Source organism: Mauremys reevesii, linkage group 12 (genome assembly GCF_016161935.1).
Source record: "Mauremys reevesii isolate NIE-2019 linkage group 12, ASM1616193v1, whole genome shotgun sequence".
In the NCBI taxonomy this organism is placed as follows: Eukaryota; Metazoa; Chordata; order Testudines; family Geoemydidae; genus Mauremys; species Mauremys reevesii.
In genome coordinates, this window is record NC_052634.1 from 34,720,383 (window position 1) to 34,740,249 (window position 19,867).

A 19,867-nucleotide genomic window follows, 5' to 3' on the forward strand; every position below is an offset into this window, starting at 1 on the left:
CCACCGCGGACCTGCCGGGGGTCGACTATTAAGCCGGCCCCGGAGCTGCCGGGTTTCGACTATTAAGCCGGCCCCGGACCTGCCCGGGGTCGACTATTAAGCCCCCCCTCGGAAGTCCTGAGGAACGGTGCTGCCCTGCCCTCGGTGTGGGGGGACCGCCGGCCCGGAAGGCAAACCGGCCACCAGGTCAACCCGTCGAAACCAATGGGGTGACCTGCTGGCCGGCGAGCCAACGGGCCGCCAGGTGAACCCGGAGCCCCGGCCGCTGAAGGGAGAACCGGGTTGACCTGATGGCCGGCCGGAGAGATCGTCGGGCACCAGGTAAACCCGGGGCCCCGAACGACGGCGGGAGAACCGGGTTGACGTGGCGGCCGCCCGGCGAGATCGCCGGCCACCAGGTAAACCCGGAGCTCCGACGGCCGAAGGGAGAACCGGGTTGACCTGCTGCCCGGCAGCAGCGGTCCTCGGCCACCAGGTAAACCCGGAGCTCCGACGGACGTAGGGAGAACCGGGTTGACCTGCTGCCCAGCCGCAGCGGTCCCCGGCCACCAGGTAAACCCGGAGCTCCGACGGCCGTAGGGAGAACCGGGTTGACCTGCTGCCCGGCCGCAGCGGTCCTCGGCCACCAGGTAAACCCGGAGCTCCGACGGACGTAGGGAGAACCGGGTTGACCTGCTGCCCGGCAGCAGCGGTCCTCGGCCACCAGGTAAACCCGGAGCTCCGACGGCCGTAGGGACAACCGGGTTGACCTGCTGGCCGGCCTGAGCTGTCGCCGGCCACCAGGTAAACCCGGAGCTCCGACGGACGTAGGGAGAACCGGGTTGACCTGTTGGCCGGCGTGAGCGGTCCCCGGCCACCAGGTAAACCCGGAGCTCCGACGGCCGTAGGGACAACCGGGTTGACCTGCTGGCCGGCCTGAGCTGTCCCCGGCCACCAGGTAAACCCGGAGCTCCGACGGCCGTAGGGAGAACCGGGTTGACCTGCTGCCCGGCCGCAGTGCTGCCCTCCTGTGGACAAACTTGAGATGACCTCGAGACCGACCGACCGGCCGTCGGGTCGACCCGGTCGGTGGACCTGTTCTCCGGGTGGGCGATCGGACGGCTCCCCTCTCCCCCGCCCCTCGCACCGTGGGTCCCCCAGGCCGGGCGCCACCGGCAGGGTCCCTCCCGGGCGGGCGGGAGCCGCTGGGACGCTCCGGGGCGTGGGAGCGGATCGCCCCCCCGCCGAGACCGGGACCCGGCCGCCGGGCGAGCGGCCCGGGGCGCGCCCTGCCCGGCCGCGGCCGGGGACTGCCTCCCGGCCGTTTGGCTCGGGCCCGTGGAGGGAAGCGGGCGAGGAGGCTCGGAGCCGGGTGCCTACGGCCATACCGGACCGAAAGCCCCCGATCCCGTCCGATCTCGGAAGGTAAACCGTCCCGGGCCTGGCTAGTACTTGGATGGGTGACCGCCTGGGAATCCCAGGTGCCGTAGGCAGCTTTTCCCGGTCCCGGCCGGCTCCCTCCTTTTCCGGGGAGGGAGGAACCGCGGCGGGGGCCCGAAGGCCCCCTCCTCGCTCCCGAGTCCCCCCCACCACCACCACCGAGGAGGACCCGCGGCTCCCGAAGCCTCGGGGGGACCCCCCACCCCCGGGGCCCATGGGCGGACGAGGAGTTTGGGGGAGGACCGTTAAGCTTACCCCCGGACTGCTTCGGGAGGACCGTCAAGCCTCACCCCGCAGAGTTTGGGGGACGACAGGGAAGCCTGCCCCGGAGATCCCGGGGGAGGACCGTTAAGCCTCACCCCGCGGAGTCTGGGGGACGACAGGGAAGCCTGCCCCGGAGATCCCGGGGGAGGACCGTTAAGCCTCACCCCGCAGAGTCTGGGGGAACGACTGTTAAGCTTTCCCCCCGGACTGCTGGGGGAACGACCGTTGAGCCTCCCCCCGGACCTGCCCGGGGGGGGTCGACTATTAAGCCGCCCGGACCCGCCCGGGATCGACTATTAAGCCGGCCCGACCCGCCCGGCTCGACTATTAAGCCGCCCCGACCCGCCCGGCTCGACTCTTAAGCCCCCCTCGGAGGTCCTGAGGAGCCGCGCTGCGCTGCCCTCGGTGTTGGGGGACCGCCGGCCCGGAAGGCAAACCGGCCACCAGGTCAACCCGTGGAAACCAAAGGGGTGGCCTGGTGGCCGGAAAGCCGACGGGCCGCCAGGTCAACCCGGAGCCCCGGCCGACGAAGGGGAGAACCGGGGTGACCTGCTGGCCGGCCGCAGCGGTCCCCGGCCACCAGGTCAACCCCGAGCTCCGACGGCCGTAGGGAGAACCGGGTTGACCTGCTGGCCGGCCGCAGCGGTCCCCGGCCACCAGGTAAACCCGGAGCTCCGACGGCCGTAGGGAGAACCGGGTTGACCTGCTGCGCGGCCGCAGCGGCAGGCGGCCACCAGGTAAACCCGGAGCTCCGACTGACGGAGTTAGTCACGGGTGGACCTGCTGGCCGGCCTGAGCGGTCCCCGGCCACCAGGTAAACCCGGAGCTCCGACGGCCCTAGGGAGAACCGCGTTGATCTGGTGGCAGGCAAGGGACTTTCAAAAACTCCCCTGCCCGGGAGACCGACCCGCCTCCAGGTCAACCCGTCGAAACCAAAGGTCGGGAAGGGACTTTGAGAAATTTCTCCCGGACGTGCCGGGGTCGGCTATTAAGCCGGCCCTTGGACCTGCCCGGGCCGGACCGTTAAGCCTCACCCCGGAGTGTCTGGGGACGACAGGAAGCCTGCCCCGAGATCCCGGGAGGACCGTTAAGCCTCACCCCGCAGAGTCTGGGGACGGCTGTTAAGCCTCCCACCGCGGACCTGCCGGGGTCGACTATTGCCGCCCCGAGCTGCCGGTTTCGACTATTAAGCCGGCCCCGGACCTGCCCGGGTCGACTATTAAGCCCCCTCGGAAGTCCTGAGGAACGGTGCTGCCCTGCCCTCGGTGTGGGGACCGCCGGCCCGGAAGGCAAACCGGCCACCAGGTCAACCCGTCGAAACCAATGGGGTGACCTGCTGGCCGGCGAGCCAACGGGCCGCCAGGTGAACCCGGAGCCCCGGCCGCTGAAGGGAGAACCGGGTTGACCTGATGGCCGGCCGGAGAGATCGTCGGGCACCAGGTAAACCCGGGGCCCCGAACGACGGCGGGAGAACCGGGTTGACGTGGCGGCCGCCCGGCGAGATCGCCGGCCACCAGGTAAACCCGGAGCTCCGACGGCCGTAGGGAGAACCGGGTTGACCTGCTGCCCGGCAGCAGCGGTCCTCGGCCACCAGGTAAACCCGGAGCTCCGACGGACGGAGGGAGAACCGGGTTGACCTGCTGCCCAGCCGCAGCGGTCCCCGGCCACCAGGTAAACCCGGAGCTCCGACGGCCGTAGGGAGAACCGGGTTGACCTGCTGCCCGGCCGCAGCGGTCCTCGGCCACCAGGTAAACCCGGAGCTCCGACGGACGTAGGGAGAACCGGGTTGACCTGCTGCCCGGCAGCAGCGGTCCTCGGCCACCAGGTAAACCCGGAGCTCCGACGGCCGTAGGGACAACCGGGTTGACCTGCTGGCCGGCCTGAGCTGTCGCCGGCCACCAGGTAAACCCGGAGCTCCGACGGACGTAGGGAGAACCGGGTTGACCTGTTGGCCGGCGTGAGCGGTCCCCGGCCACCAGGTAAACCCGGAGCTCCGACGGCCGTAGGGACAACCGGGTTGACCTGCTGGCCGGCCTGAGCTGTCCCCGGCCACCAGGTAAACCCGGAGCTCCGACGGCCGTAGGGAGAACCGGGTTGACCTGCTGCCCGGCCGCAGTGCTGCCCTCCTGTGGACAAACTTGAGATGACCTCGAGACCGACCGACCGGCCGTCGGGTCGACCCGGTCGGTGGACCTGTTCTCCGGTGGGCGATCGGACGGCTCCTCTCCCCGCCCCTCGCACCGTGGGTCCCCAGGCCGGGCGCCACCGGCAGGGTCCTCCCGGGCGGGCGGGAGCCGCTGGGACGCTCCGGGCGTGGAGCGGATCGCCCCGCCGAGACCGGGACCCGCCGGGCGAGCGCCCGGCGCGCCCTGCCCGCCGCGCCGGGACTGCCTCCCGGCCGTTTGGCTCGGGCCCGTGGAGGGAAGCGGCGAGGAGGCTCGGAGCCGGGTGCCTACGGCCATACCGACCGAAGCCCCGATCCCGTCCGATCTCGGAAGGTAAACCGTCCCGGGCCTGGCTAGTACTTGGATGGGTGACCGCCTGGGAATCCCAGGTGCCGTAGGCAGCTTTTCCCGGTCCCGCCGGCTCCTCCTTTTCCGGGAGGGAGGAACGCGGGGCCCGAAGGCCCCCTCCTCGCTCCCGAGTCCCCCCCACCACCACCACCGAGGAGGACCCGCGGCTCCCGAAGCCTCGGGGGGACCCCCCACCCCCGGGGCCCATGGGCGGACGAGGAGTTTGGGGGAGGACCGTTAAGCTTACCCCCGGACTGCTTCGGGAGGACCGTCAAGCCTCACCCCGCAGAGTTTGGGGGACGACAGGGAAGCCTGCCCCGGAGATCCCGGGGGAGGACCGTTAAGCCTCACCCCGCGGAGTCTGGGGGACGACAGGGAAGCCTGCCCCGGAGATCCCGGGGGAGGACCGTTAAGCCTCACCCCGCAGAGTCTGGGGGAACGACTGTTAAGCTTTCCCCCCGGACTGCTGGGGGAACGACCGTTGAGCCTCCCCCCGGACCTGCCCGGGGGGGGTCGACTATTAAGCCGGCCCCGGACCCGCCCGGGGATCGACTATTAAGCCGGGCCCGGACCCGCCCGGGCTCGACTATTAAGCCGGCCCCGGACCCGCCCGGGCTCGACTCTTAAGCCCCCCTCGGAGGTCCTGAGGAGCCGCGCTGCGCTGCCCTCGGTGTTGGGGGACCGCCGGCCCGGAAGGCAAACCGGCCACCAGGTCAACCCGTGGAAACCAAAGGGGTGGCCTGGTGGCCGGAAAGCCGACGGGCCGCCAGGTCAACCCGGAGCCCCGGCCGACGAAGGGGAGAACCGGGGTGACCTGCTGGCCGGCCGCAGCGGTCCCCGGCCACCAGGTCAACCCCGAGCTCCGACGGCCGTAGGGAGAACCGGGTTGACCTGCTGGCCGGCCGCAGCGGTCCCCGGCCACCAGGTAAACCCGGAGCTCCGACGGCCGTAGGGAGAACCGGGTTGACCTGCTGCGCGGCCGCAGCGGCAGGCGGCCACCAGGTAAACCCGGAGCTCCGACTGACGTAGGGAGAACCGGGTTGACCTGCTGGCCGGCCTGAGCGGTCCCCGGCCACCAGGTAAACCCGGAGCTCCGACGGCCCTAGGGAGAACCGCGTTGATCTGGTGGCAGGCAAGGGACTTTCAAAAACTCCCCTGCCCGGGAGACCGACCCGCCTCCAGGTCAACCCGTCGAAACCAAAGGTCGGGAAGGGACTTTGAGAAATTTCCTCCCGGACGTGCCGGGGGTCGGCTATTAAGCGGGCCCCTTGGACCTGCCCGGGGCCGGACCGTTAAGCCTCACCCCGGAGTGTCTGGGGGACGACAGGGAAGCCTGCCCCGGAGATCCCGGGGGAGGACCGTTAAGCCTCACCCCGCAGAGTCTGGGGACGGCTGTTAAGCCTCCCCACCGCGGACCTGCCGGGGGTCGACTATTAAGCCGGCCCCGGAGCTGCCGGGTTTCGACTATTAAGCCGGCCCCGGACCTGCCCGGGGTCGACTATTAAGCCCCCCCTCGGAAGTCCTGAGGAACGGTGCTGCCCTGCCCTCGGTGTGGGGGGACCGCCGGCCCGGAAGGCAAACCGGCCACCAGGTCAACCCGTCGAAACCAATGGGGTGACCTGCTGGCCGGCGAGCCAACGGGCCGCCAGGTGAACCCGGAGCCCCGGCCGCTGAAGGGAGAACCGGGTTGACCTGATGGCCGGCCGGAGAGATCGTCGGGCACCAGGTAAACCCGGGGCCCCGAACGACGGCGGGAGAACCGGGTTGACGTGGCGGCCGCCCGGCGAGATCGCCGGCCACCAGGTAAACCCGGAGCTCCGACGGCCGAAGGGAGAACCGGGTTGACCTGCTGCCCGGCAGCAGCGGTCCTCGGCCACCAGGTAAACCCGGAGCTCCGACGGACGTAGGGAGAACCGGGTTGACCTGCTGCCCAGCCGCAGCGGTCCCCGGCCACCAGGTAAACCCGGAGCTCCGACGGCCGTAGGGAGAACCGGGTTGACCTGCTGCCCGGCCGCAGCGGTCCTCGGCCACCAGGTAAACCCGGAGCTCCGACGGACGTAGGGAGAACCGGGTTGACCTGCTGCCCGGCAGCAGCGGTCCTCGGCCACCAGGTAAACCCGGAGCTCCGACGGCCGTAGGGACAACCGGGTTGACCTGCTGGCCGGCCTGAGCTGTCGCCGGCCACCAGGTAAACCCGGAGCTCCGACGGACGTAGGGAGAACCGGGTTGACCTGTTGGCCGGCGTGAGCGGTCCCCGGCCACCAGGTAAACCCGGAGCTCCGACGGCCGTAGGGACAACCGGGTTGACCTGCTGGCCGGCCTGAGCTGTCCCCGGCCACCAGGTAAACCCGGAGCTCCGACGGCCGTAGGGAGAACCGGGTTGACCTGCTGCCCGGCCGCAGTGCTGCCCTCCTGTGGACAAACTTGAGATGACCTCGAGACCGACCGACCGGCCGTCGGGTCGACCCGGTCGGTGGACCTGTTCTCCGGGTGGGCGATCGGACGGCTCCCCTCTCCCCCGCCCCTCGCACCGTGGGTCCCCCAGGCCGGGCGCCACCGGCAGGGTCCCTCCCGGGCGGGCGGGAGCCGCTGGGACGCTCCGGGGCGTGGGAGCGGATCGCCCCCCCGCCGAGACCGGGACCCGGCCGCCGGGCGAGCGGCCCGGGGCGCGCCCTGCCCGGCCGCGGCCGGGGACTGCCTCCCGGCCGTTTGGCTCGGGCCCGTGGAGGGAAGCGGCGAGGAGGCTCGAGCCGGGTGCCTACGGCCATACCGACCGAAGCCCCGATCCCGTCCGATCTCGGAAGGTAAACCGTCCCGGGCCTGGCTAGTACTTGGATGGGTGACCGCCTGGGAATCCCAGGTGCCGTAGGCAGCTTTTCCCGGTCCCGGCCGGCTCCCTCCTTTTCCGGGGAGGGAGGAACCGCGGCGGGGGCCCGAAGGCCCCCTCCTCGCTCCCGAGTCCCCCCCACCACCACCACCGAGGAGGACCCGCGGCTCCCGAAGCCTCGGGGGGACCCCCCACCCCCGGGGCCCATGGGCGGACGAGGAGTTTGGGGGAGGACCGTTAAGCTTACCCCCGGACTGCTTCGGGAGGACCGTCAAGCCTCACCCCGCAGAGTTTGGGGGACGACAGGGAAGCCTGCCCCGGAGATCCCGGGGAGGGGACCGTTAAGCCTCACCCCGCGGAGTCTGGGGGACGACAGGGAAGCCTGCCCCGGAGATCCCGGGGGAGGACCGTTAAGCCTCACCCCGCAGAGTCTGGGGGAACGACTGTTAAGCTTTCCCCCCGGACTGCTGGGGGAACGACCGTTGAGCCTCCCCCCGGACCTGCCCGGGGGGGGTCGACTATTAAGCCGGCCCCGGACCCGCCCGGGGATCGACTATTAAGCCGGGCCCGGACCCGCCCGGGCTCGACTATTAAGCCGGCCCCGGACCCGCCCGGGCTCGACTCTTAAGCCCCCCTCGGAGGTCCTGAGGAGCCGCGCTGCGCTGCCCTCGGTGTTGGGGACCGCCGCCCGAAGGCAAACCGGCCACCAGGTCAACCCGTGGAAACCAAAGGTGGCCTGGTGGCCGGAAAGCCGACGGGCCGCCAGGTCAACCCGGAGCCCCGGCCGACGAAGGGGAGAACCGGGGTGACCTGCTGGCCGGCCGCAGCGGTCCCCGGCCACCAGGTCAACCCCGAGCTCCGACGGCCGTAGGGAGAACCGGGTTGACCTGCTGGCCGGCCGCAGCGGTCCCCGGCCACCAGGTAAACCCGGAGCTCCGACGGCCGTAGGGAGAACCGGGTTGACCTGCTGCGCGGCCGCAGCGGCAGGCGGCCACCAGGTAAACCCGGAGCTCCGACTGACGTAGGGAGAACCGGGTTGACCTGCTGGCCGGCCTGAGCGGTCCCCGGCCACCAGGTAAACCCGGAGCTCCGACGGCCCTAGGGAGAACCGCGTTGATCTGGTGGCAGGCAAGGGACTTTCAAAAACTCCCCTGCCCGGGAGACCGACCCGCCTCCAGGTCAACCCGTCGAAACCAAAGGTCGGGAAGGGACTTTGAGAAATTTCCTCCCGGACGTGCCGGGGGTCGGCTATTGCCGGCCCTTGGACCTGCCCGGGCCGGACCGTTAAGCCTCACCCCGGAGTGTCTGGGGACGACAGGAAGCCTGCCCGGAGATCCCGGGAGGACCGTTAAGCCTCACCCCGCAGAGTCTGGGGACGGCTGTTAAGCCTCCCACCGCGGACCTGCCGGGGTCGACTATTGCCGCCCCGGAGCTGCCGTGTTTCGACTATTAAGCCGGCCCCGGACCTGCCCGGGGTCGACTATTAAGCCCCCCCTCGGAAGTCCTGAGGAACGGTGCTGCCCTGCCCTCGGTGTGGGGGGACCGCCGGCCCGGAAGGCAAACCGGCCACCAGGTCAACCCGTCGAAACCAATGGGGTGACCTGCTGGCCGGCGAGCCAACGGGCCGCCAGGTGAACCCGGAGCCCCGGCCGCTGAAGGGAGAACCGGGTTGACCTGATGGCCGGCCGGAGAGATCGTCGGGCACCAGGTAAACCCGGGGCCCCGAACGACGGCGGGAGAACCGGGTTGACGTGGCGGCCGCCCGGCGAGATCGCCGGCCACCAGGTAAACCCGGAGCTCCGACGGCCGAAGGGAGAACCGGGTTGACCTGCTGCCCGGCAGCAGCGGTCCTCGGCCACCAGGTAAACCCGGAGCTCCGACGGACGTAGGGAGAACCGGGTTGACCTGCTGCCCAGCCGCAGCGGTCCCCGGCCACCAGGTAAACCCGGAGCTCCGACGGCCGTAGGGAGAACCGGGTTGACCTGCTGCCCGGCCGCAGCGGTCCTCGGCCACCAGGTAAACCCGGAGCTCCGACGGACGTAGGGAGAACCGGGTTGACCTGCTGCCCGGCAGCAGCGGTCCTCGGCCACCAGGTAAACCCGGAGCTCCGACGGCCGTAGGGACAACCGGGTTGACCTGCTGGCCGGCCTGAGCTGTCGCCGGCCACCAGGTAAACCCGGAGCTCCGACGGACGTAGGGAGAACCGGGTTGACCTGTTGGCCGGCGTGAGCGGTCCCCGGCCACCAGGTAAACCCGGAGCTCCGACGGCCGTAGGGACAACCGGGTTGACCTGCTGGCCGGCCTGAGCTGTCCCCGGCCACCAGGTAAACCCGGAGCTCCGACGGCCGTAGGGAGAACCGGGTTGACCTGCTGCCCGGCCGCAGTGCTGCCCTCCTGTGGACAAACTTGAGATGACCTCGAGACCGACCGACCGGCCGTCGGGTCGACCCGGTCGGTGGACCTGTTCTCCGGTGGGCGATCGGACGGCTCCCTCCCCGCCCCTCGCACCGTGGGTCCCCCAGGCCGGGCGCCACCGGCAGGGTCCCTCCCGGGCGGGCGGGAGCCGCTGGGACGCTCCGGGGTGTGGGAGCGGATCGCCCCCCCGCCGAGACCGGGACCCGGCCGGCGGGCGAGCGGCCCGGGGCGCGCCCTGCCCGGCCGCGGCCGGGGACTGCCTCCCGGCCGTTTGGCTCGGGCCCGTGGAGGGAAGCGGGCGAGGAGGCTCGGAGCCGGGTGCCTACGGCCATACCGGACCGAAAGCCCCCGATCCCGTCCGATCTCGGAAGGTAAACCGTCCCAGGCCTGGCTAGTACTTGGATGGGTGACCGCCTGGGAATCCCAGGTGCCGTGGCAGCTTTTCCCGGTCCCGGCCGGCTCCTCCTTTTCCGGGAGGGAGGAACCGCGGCGGGGCCCAAGGCCCCTCCTCGCTCCCGAGTCCCCACCACCACCACCGAGGAGGACCCGCGGCTCCCGAAGCCTCGGGGACCCCACCCCGGGCCCATGGGCGGACGAGGAGTTTGGGAGGACCGTTAAGCTTACCCCGGACTGCTTCGGGAGGACCGTCAAGCCTCACCCCGCAGAGTTTGGGGGACGACAGGAAGCCTGCCCGGAGATCCCGGGGAGGACCGTTAAGCCTCACCCCGCGGAGTCTGGGGACGACAGGAAGCCTGCCCGGAGATCCCGGGAGGACCGTTAAGCCTCACCCCGCAGAGTCTGGGAACGACTGTTAAGCTTTCCCCGGACTGCTGGGGAACGACCGTTGAGCCTCCCCGGACCTGCCCGGGGTCGACTATTAAGCCGCCCCGACCCGCCCGGGATCGACTATTAAGCCGGCCCGACCCGCCCGGCTCGACTATTAAGCCGCCCCGACCCGCCGGGCTCGACTCTTAAGCCCCCCTCGGAGGTCCTGAGGAGCCGCGCTGCGCTGCCCTCGGTGTTGGGGGACCGCCGGCCCGGAAGGCAAACCGGCCACCAGGTCAACCCGTGGAAACCAAAGGGGTGGCCTGGTGGCCGGAAAGCCGACGGGCCGCCAGGTCAACCCGGAGCCCCGGCCGACGAAGGGGAGAACCGGGGTGACCTGCTGGCCGGCCGCAGCGGTCCCCGGCCACCAGGTCAACCCCGAGCTCCGACGGCCGTAGGGAGAACCGGGTTGACCTGCTGGCCGGCCGCAGCGGTCCCCGGCCACCAGGTAAACCCGGAGCTCCGACGGCCGTAGGGAGAACCGGGTTGACCTGCTGCGCGGCCGCAGCGGCAGGCGGCCACCAGGTAAACCCGGAGCTCCGACTGACGTAGGGAGAACCGGGTTGACCTGCTGGCCGGCCTGAGCGGTCCCCGGCCACCAGGTAAACCCGGAGCTCCGACGGCCCTAGGGAGAACCGCGTTGATCTGGTGGCAGGCAAGGGACTTTCAAAAACTCCCCTGCCCGGGAGACCGACCCGCCTCCAGGTCAACCCGTCGAAACCAAAGGTCGGGAAGGGACTTTGAGAAATTTCCTCCCGGACGTGCCGGGGGTCGGCTATTAAGCGGGCCCCTTGGACCTGCCCGGGGCCGGACCGTTAAGCCTCACCCCGGAGTGTCTGGGGGACGACAGGGAAGCCTGCCCCGGAGATCCCGGGGGAGGACCGTTAAGCCTCACCCCGCAGAGTCTGGGGGACGGCTGTTAAGCCTCCACACCGGACCTGCCGGGGGTCGACTATTAAGCCGGCCCCGGAGCTGCCGGGTTTCGACTATTAAGCCGGCCCCGGACCTGCCCGGGGTCGACTATTAAGCCCCCCCTCGGAAGTCCTGAGGAACGGTGCTGCCCTGCCCTCGGTGTGGGGGGACCGCCGGCCCGGAAGGCAAACCGGCCACCAGGTCAACCCGTCGAAACCAATGGGGTGACCTGCTGGCCGGCGAGCCAACGGGCCGCCAGGTGAACCCGGAGCCCCGGCCGCTGAAGGGAGAACCGGGTTGACCTGATGGCCGGCCGGAGAGATCGTCGGGCACCAGGTAAACCCGGGGCCCCGAACGACGGCGGGAGAACCGGGTTGACGTGGCGGCCGCCCGGCGAGATCGCCGGCCACCAGGTAAACCCGGAGCTCCGACGGCCGAAGGGAGAACCGGGTTGACCTGCTGCCCGGCAGCAGCGGTCCTCGGCCACCAGGTAAACCCGGAGCTCCGACGGACGTAGGGAGAACCGGGTTGACCTGCTGCCCAGCCGCAGCGGTCCCCGGCCACCAGGTAAACCCGGAGCTCCGACGGCCGTAGGGAGAACCGGGTTGACCTGCTGCCCGGCCGCAGCGGTCCTCGGCCACCAGGTAAACCCGGAGCTCCGACGGACGTAGGGAGAACCGGGTTGACCTGCTGCCCGGCAGCAGCGGTCCTCGGCCACCAGGTAAACCCGGAGCTCCGACGGCCGTAGGGACAACCGGGTTGACCTGCTGGCCGGCCTGAGCTGTCGCCGGCCACCAGGTAAACCCGGAGCTCCGACGGACGTAGGGAGAACCGGGTTGACCTGTTGGCCGGCGTGAGCGGTCCCCGGCCACCAGGTAAACCCGGAGCTCCGACGGCCGTAGGGACAACCGGGTTGACCTGCTGGCCGGCCTGAGCTGTCCCCGGCCACCAGGTAAACCCGGAGCTCCGACGGCCGTAGGGAGAACCGGGTTGACCTGCTGCCCGGCCGCAGTGCTGCCCTCCTGTGGACAAACTTGAGATGACCTCGAGACCGACCGGCCGTCGGGTCGACCCGGTCGGTGGACCTGTTCTCCGGGTGGGCGATCGGAAGGCTCCCCTCTCCCCCGCCCCTCGCACCGTGGGTCCCCCGGGCCGGGCGCCACCGGCAGGGTCCTCCCGGCGGGCGGAGCCGCTGGGACGCTCCGGGCGTGGGAGCGGATCGCCCCGCCGAGACCGGGACCCGCCGCCGGGCGAGCGGCCCGGGCGCGCCCTGCCCGGCCGCGCCGGGACTGCCTCCCGGCCGTTTGGCTCGGGCCCGTGGAGGGAAGCGGGCGAGGAGGCTCGGAGCCGGGTGCCTACGGCCATACCGGACCGAAAGCCCCCGATCCCGTCCGATCTCGGAAGGTAAACCGTCCCGGGCCTGGCTAGTACTTGGATGGGTGACCGCCTGGGAATCCCAGGTGCCGTAGGCAGCTTTTCCCGGTCCCGGCCGGCTCCCTCCTTTTCCGGGGAGGGAGGAACCGCGGCGGGGGCCCCAAGGCCCCCTCCTCGCTCCCGAGTCCCCCCCACCACCACCACCGAGGAGGACCCGCGGCTCCCGAAGCCTCGGGGGGACCCCCCACCCCCGGGGCCCATGGGCGGACGAGGAGTTTGGGGGAGGACCGTTAAGCTTACCCCCGGACTGCTTCGGGAGGACCGTCAAGCCTCACCCCGCAGAGTTTGGGGGACGACAGGGAAGCCTGCCCCGGAGATCCCGGGGGAGGACCGTTAAGCCTCACCCCGCGGAGTCTGGGGGACGACAGGGAAGCCTGCCCCGGAGATCCCGGGGGAGGACCGTTAAGCCTCACCCCGCAGAGTCTGGGGGAACGACTGTTAAGCTTTCCCCCCGGACTGCTGGGGGAACGACCGTTGAGCCTCCCCCCGGACCTGCCCGGGGGGGGTCGACTCTTAAGCCGCCCCCCGGACCCGCCGGGGATCGACTATTAAGCCGGGCCCGGACCCGCCCGGGCTCGACTATTAAGCCGGCCCCGGACCCGCCCGGGCTCGACTCTTAAGCCCCCCTCGGAGGTCCTGAGGAGCCGCGCTGCGCTGCCCTCGGTGTTGGGGGACCGCCGGCCCGGAAGGCAAACCGGCCACCAGGTCAACCCGTGGAAACCAAAGGGGTGGCCTGGTGGCCGGAAAGCCGACGGGCCGCCAGGTCAACCCGGAGCCCCGGCCGACGAAGGGGAGAACCGGGGTGACCTGCTGGCCGGCCGCAGCGGTCCCCGGCCACCAGGTCAACCCCGAGCTCCGACGGCCGTAGGGAGAACCGGGTTGACCTGCTGGCCGGCCGCAGCGGTCCCCGGCCACCAGGTAAACCCGGAGCTCCGACGGCCGTAGGGAGAACCGGGTTGACCTGCTGCGCGGCCGCAGCGGCAGGCGGCCACCAGGTAAACCCGGAGCTCCGACTGACGTAGGGAGAACCGGGTTGACCTGCTGGCCGGCCTGAGCGGTCCCCGGCCACCAGGTAAACCCGGAGCTCCGACGGCCCTAGGGAGAACCGCGTTGATCTGGTGGCAGGCAAGGGACTTTCAAAAACTCCCCTGCCCGGGAGACCGACCCGCCTCCAGGTCAACCCGTCGAAACCAAAGGTCGGGAAGGGACTTTGAGAAATTTCCTCCCGGACGTGCCGGGGGTCGGCTATTAAGCGGGCCCCTTGGACCTGCCCGGGGCCGGACCGTTAAGCCTCACCCCGGAGTGTCTGGGGGACGACAGGGAAGCCTGCCCCGGAGATCCCGGGGGAGGACCGTTAAGCCTCACCCCGCAGAGTCTGGGGGACGGCTGTTAAGCCTCCCCACCGCGGACCTGCCGGGGGTCGACTATTAAGCCGGCCCCGGAGCTGCCGGGTTTCGACTATTAAGCCGGCCCCGGACCTGCCCGGGGTCGACTATTAAGCCCCCCCTCGGAAGTCCTGAGGAACGGTGCTGCCCTGCCCTCGGTGTGGGGGGACCGCCGGCCCGGAAGGCAAACCGGCCACCAGGTCAACCCGTCGAAACCAATGGGGTGACCTGCTGGCCGGCGAGCCAACGGGCCGCCAGGTGAACCCGGAGCCCCGGCCGCTGAAGGGAGAACCGGGTTGACCTGATGGCCGGCCGGAGAGATCGTCGGGCACCAGGTAAACCCGGGGCCCCGAACGACGGCGGGAGAACCGGGTTGACGTGGCGGCCGCCCGGCGAGATCGCCGGCCACCAGGTAAACCCGGAGCTCCGACGGCCGAAGGGAGAACCGGGTTGACCTGCTGCCCGGCAGCAGCGGTCCTCGGCCACCAGGTAAACCCGGAGCTCCGACGGACGTAGGGAGAACCGGGTTGACCTGCTGCCCAGCCGCAGCGGTCCCCGGCCACCAGGTAAACCCGGAGCTCCGACGGCCGTAGGGAGAACCGGGTTGACCTGCTGCCCGGCCGCAGCGGTCCTCGGCCACCAGGTAAACCCGGAGCTCCGACGGACGTAGGGAGAACCGGGTTGACCTGCTGCCCGGCAGCAGCGGTCCTCGGCCACCAGGTAAACCCGGAGCTCCGACGGCCGTAGGGACAACCGGGTTGACCTGCTGGCCGGCCTGAGCTGTCGCCGGCCACCAGGTAAACCCGGAGCTCCGACGGACGTAGGGAGAACCGGGTTGACCTGTTGGCCGGCGTGAGCGGTCCCCGGCCACCAGGTAAACCCGGAGCTCCGACGGCCGTAGGGACAACCGGGTTGACCTGCTGGCCGGCCTGAGCTGTCCCCGGCCACCAGGTAAACCCGGAGCTCCGACGGCCGTAGGGAGAACCGGGTTGACCTGCTGCCCGGCCGCAGTGCTGCCCTCCTGTGGACAAACTTGAGATGACCTCGAGACCGACCGACCGGCCGTCGGGTCGACCCGGTCGGTGGACCTGTTCTCCGGGTGGGCGATCGGACGCTCCTCTCCCCGCCCCTCGCACCGTGGGTCCCCCAGGCCGGGCGCCACCGGCAGGGTCCCTCCCGGGCGGGCGGGAGCCGCTGGGACGCTCCGGGGCGTGGGAGCGGATCGCCCCCCCGCCGAGACCGGGACCCGGCCGCCGGGCGAGCGGCCCGGGGCGCGCCCTGCCCGGCCGCGGCCGGGGACTGCCTCCCGGCCGTTTGGCTCGGGCCCGTGGAGGGAAGCGGGCGAGGAGGCTCGGAGCCGGGTGCCTACGGCCATACCGGACCGAAGCCCCGATCCCGTCCGATCTCGGAAGGTAAACCGTCCCAGGCCTGGCTAGTACTTGGATGGGTGACCGCCTGGGAATCCCAGGTGCCGAGGCAGCTTTTCCCGGTCCCGCCGGCTCCTCCTTTTCCGGGAGGGAGGAACCGCGGCGGGGGCCCGAAGGCCCCCTCCTCGCTCCCGAGTCCCCACCACCACCACCGAGGAGGACCCGCGGCTCCCGAAGCCTCGGGGGGACCCCCCACCCCCGGGGCCCATGGGCGGACGAGGAGTTTGGGGGAGGACCGTTAAGCTTACCCCCGGACTGCTTCGGGAGGACCGTCAAGCCTCACCCCGCAGAGTCTGGGGGACGACAGGAAGCCTGCCCGGAGATCCCGGGAGGACCGTTAAGCCTCACCCCGCGGAGTCTGGGGACGACAGGAAGCCTGCCCCGAGATCCCGGGAGGACCGTCAAGCCTCACCCCGCAGAGTCTGGGGGAACGACTGTTAAGCTTTCCCCCCGGACTGCTGGGGGAACGACCGTTGAGCCTCCCCCCGGACCTGCCCGGGGGGGGTCGACTATTAAGCCGCCCCGACCCGCCCGGGATCGACTATTAAGCCGGCCCGACCCGCCCGGCTCGACTATTAAGCCGCCCCGACCCGCCCGGCTCGACTCTTAAGCCCCCCTCGGAGGTCCTGAGGAGCCGCGCTGCGCTGCCCTCGGTGTTGGGGGACCGCCGGCCCGGAAGGCAAACCGGCCACCAGGTCAACCCGTGGAAACCAAAGGGGTGGCCTGGTGGCCGGAAAGCCGACGGGCCGCCAGGTCAACCCGGAGCTCCGACGGACGTAGGGAGAACCGGGGTGACCTGCTGGCCGGCCGCAGCGGTCCCCGGCCACCAGGTCAACCCCGAGCTCCGACGGCCGTAGGGAGAACCGGGTTGACCTGCTGGCCGGCCGCAGCGGTCCCCGGCCACCAGGTAAACCCGGAGCTCCGACGGCCGTAGGGAGAACCGGGTTGACCTGCTGCGCGGCCGCAGCGGCAGGCGGCCACCAGGTAAACCCGGAGCTCCGACTGACGTAGGGAGAACCGGGTTGACCTGCTGGCCGGCCTGAGCGGTCCCCGGCCACCAGGTAAACCCGGAGCTCCGACGGCCCTAGGGAGAACCGCGTTGATCTGGTGGCAGGCAAGGGACTTTCAAAAACTCCCCTGCCCGGGAGACCGACCCGCCTCCAGGTCAACCCGTCGAAACCAAAGGTCGGGAAGGGACTTTGAGAAATTTCCTCCCGGACGTGCCGGGTCGGCTATTAAGCGGGCCCCTTGGACCTGCCCGGGGCCGGACCGTTAAGCCTCACCCCGGAGTGTCTGGGGGACGACAGGGAAGCCTGCCCCGGAGATCCCGGGGGAGGACCGTTAAGCCTCACCCCGCAGAGTCTGGGGGACGGCTGTTAAGCCTCCCCACCGCGGACCTGCCGGGGGTCGACTATTAAGCCGCCCCGAGCTGCCGGGTTTCGACTATTAAGCCGGCCCCGACCTGCCCGGGTCGACTATTAAGCCCCCTCGGAAGTCCTGAGGAACGGTGCTGCCCTGCCCTCGGTGTGGGGACCGCCGCCCGAAGGCAAACCGGCCACCAGGTCAACCCGTCGAAACCAATGGGGTGACCTGCTGGCCGGCGAGCCAACGGGCCGCCAGGTGAACCCGGAGCCCCGGCCGCTGAAGGGAGAACCGGGTTGACCTGATGGCCGGCCGGAGAGATCGTCGGGCACCAGGTAAACCCGGGGCCCCGAACGACGGCGGGAGAACCGGGTTGACGTGGCGGCCGCCCGGCGAGATCGCCGGCCACCAGGTAAACCCGGAGCTCCGACGGCCGAAGGGAGAACCGGGTTGACCTGCTGCCCGGCAGCAGCGGTCCTCGGCCACCAGGTAAACCCGGAGCTCCGACGGACGTAGGGAGAACCGGGTTGACCTGCTGCCCAGCCGCAGCGGTCCCCGGCCACCAGGTAAACCCGGAGCTCCGACGGCCGTAGGGAGAACCGGGTTGACCTGCTGCCCGGCCGCAGCGGTCCTCGGCCACCAGGTAAACCCGGAGCTCCGACGGACGTAGGGAGAACCGGGTTGACCTGCTGCCCGGCAGCAGCGGTCCTCGGCCACCAGGTAAACCCGGAGCTCCGACGGCCGTAGGGACAACCGGGTTGACCTGCTGGCCGGCCTGAGCTGTCGCCGGCCACCAGGTAAACCCGGAGCTCCGACGGACGTAGGGAGAACCGGGTTGACCTGTTGGCCGGCGTGAGCGGTCCCCGGCCACCAGGTAAACCCGGAGCTCCGACGGCCGTAGGGACAACCGGGTTGACCTGCTGGCCGGCCTGAGCTGTCCCCGGCCACCAGGTAAACCCGGAGCTCCGACGGCCGTAGGGAGAACCGGGTTGACCTGCTGCCCGGCCGCAGTGCTGCCCTCCTGTGGACAAACTTGAGATGACCTCGAGACCGACCGGCCGTCGGGTCGACCCGGTCGGTGGACCTGTTCTCCGGTGGGCGATCGGACGGCTCCTCTCCCGCCCTCGCACCGTGGGTCCCCAGGCCGGGCGCCACCGGCAGGGTCCTCCCGGCGGGCGGAGCCGCTGGGACGCTCCGGGCGTGGGAGCGGATCGCCCCGCCGAGACCGGGACCCGGCCGGGCGAGCGGCCCGGGCGCGCCCTGCCCGGCCGCGCCGGGACTGCCTCCCGGCCGTTTGGCTCGGGCCCGTGGAGGGAAGCGGCGAGGAGGCTCGGAGCCGGGTGCCTACGGCCATACCGACCGAAGCCCCGATCCCGTCCGATCTCGGAAGGTAAACCGCCCCGGCCTGGCTAGTACTTGGATGGGTGACCGCCTGGGAATCCCAGGTGCCGAGGCAGCTTTTCCCGGTCCCGCCGGCTCCCTCCTTTTCCGGGAGGGAGGAACCGCGGGGGCCCAAGGCCCCTCCTCGCTCCCGAGTCCCCACCACCACCACCGAGGAGGACCCGCGGCTCCCGAAGCCTCGGGGACCCCACCCCGGGCCCATGGGCGGACGAGGAGTTTGGGGAGGACCGTTAAGCTTACCCCGGACTGCTTCGGGAGGACCGTCAAGCCTCACCCCGCAGAGTTTGGGGGACGACAGGAAGCCTGCCCGGAGATCCCGGGAGGACCGTTAAGCCTCACCCCGCGGAGTCTGGGGACGACAGGAAGCCTGCCCCGAGATCCCGGGAGGACCGTTAAGCCTCACCCCGCAGAGTCTGGGGAACGACTGTTAAGCTTTCCCCGGACTGCTGGGGAACGACCGTTGAGCCTCCCCGACCTGCCCGGGGTCGACTATTGCCGCCCCGACCCGCCCGGGATCGACTATTAAGCCGGCCCGACCCGCCCGGCTCGACTATTAAGCCGCCCCGACCCGCCCGGCTCGACTCTTAAGCCCCCTCGGAGGTCCTGAGGAGCCGCGCTGCGCTGCCCTCGGTGTTGGGGGACCGCCGGCCCGGAAGGCAAACCGGCCACCAGGTCAACCCGTGGACACCAAAGGGTGGCCTGGTGGCCGGGAAGCCGACGGGCCGCCCGGTCAACCCGGCGCCCCGGCCGACGGAGGGGGGAACCGGGTGACCTGCTGGCCGGCCGCAGCGGTCCCCGGCCACCAGGTCAACCCCGAGCTCCGACGGCCGTAGGGAGAACCGGGTTGACCTGCTGGCCGGCCGCAGCGGTCCCCGGCCACCAGGTAAACCCGGAGCTCCGACGGCCGTAGGGAGAACCGGGTTGACCTGCTGCGCGGCCGCAGCGGCAGGCGGCCACCAGGTAAACCCGGAGCTCCGACTGACGTAGGGAGAACCGGGTTGACCTGCTGGCCGGCCTGAGCGGTCCCCGGCCACCAGGTAAACCCGGAGCTCCGACGGCCCTAGGGAGAACCGCGTTGATCTGGTGGCAGGCAAGGTACTTTCAAAACTCCCTGCCCGGGAGACCGACCCGCCTCCAGGTCAACCCGTCGAAACCAAAGGTCGGGAAGGGACTTTGAGAAATTTCCTCCCGGACGTGCCGGGGGTCGGCTATTAAGCGGGCCCCTTGGACCTGCCCGGGGCCGGACCGTTAAGCCTCACCCCGGAGTGTCTGGGGGACGACAGGGAAGCCTGCCCCGGAGATCCCGGGGGAGGACCGTTAAGCCTCACCCCGCAGAGTCTGGGGGACGGCTGTTAAGCCTCCCCACCGCGGACCTGCCGGGGGTCGACTATTAAGCCGGCCCCGGAGCTGCCGGGTTTCGACTATTAAGCCGGCCCCGGACCTGCCCGGGGTCGACTATTAAGCCCCCCCTCGGAAGTCCTGAGGAACGGTGCTGCCCTGCCCTCGGTGTGGGGGGACCGCCGGCCCGGAAGGCAAACCGGCCACCAGGTCAACCCGTCGAAACCAATGGGGTGACCTGCTGGCCGGCGAGCCAACGGGCCGCCAGGTGAACCCGGAGCCCCGGCCGCTGAAGGGAGAACCGGGTTGACCTGATGGCCGGCCGGAGAGATCGTCGGGCACCAG

The 19,867-nt window shown here is 70.9% G+C and overlaps 2 non-coding genes and 5 pseudogenes across 2 annotated transcripts; all 7 read left to right on the plus strand.

The window, feature by feature from the left end:
- Nucleotides 1-1,353: 1,353 nt before the first annotated feature.
- Nucleotides 1,354-1,472, plus strand: LOC120376219. The gene has a single exon (XR_005587123.1). It is a non-coding gene; the product is annotated as a 5S ribosomal RNA (ribosomal RNA).
- Nucleotides 1,473-4,133: 2,661 nt separating this feature from the next.
- LOC120376212 lies at nucleotides 4,134-4,249 on the plus strand (annotated as a pseudogene).
- Nucleotides 4,250-6,952: 2,703 nt separating this feature from the next.
- Nucleotides 6,953-7,068, plus strand: LOC120376225 (annotated as a pseudogene).
- Nucleotides 7,069-9,758: 2,690 nt separating this feature from the next.
- Nucleotides 9,759-9,876, plus strand: LOC120376237 (annotated as a pseudogene).
- A 2,652-nt stretch (nucleotides 9,877-12,528) lies between these two features.
- LOC120376334 lies at nucleotides 12,529-12,647 on the plus strand. The gene has a single exon (XR_005587220.1). It is a non-coding gene; the product is annotated as a 5S ribosomal RNA (ribosomal RNA).
- Nucleotides 12,648-15,357: 2,710 nt separating this feature from the next.
- LOC120376282 lies at nucleotides 15,358-15,473 on the plus strand (annotated as a pseudogene).
- Nucleotides 15,474-18,125: 2,652 nt separating this feature from the next.
- LOC120376363 lies at nucleotides 18,126-18,239 on the plus strand (annotated as a pseudogene).
- Nucleotides 18,240-19,867: the final 1,628 nt, after the last annotated feature.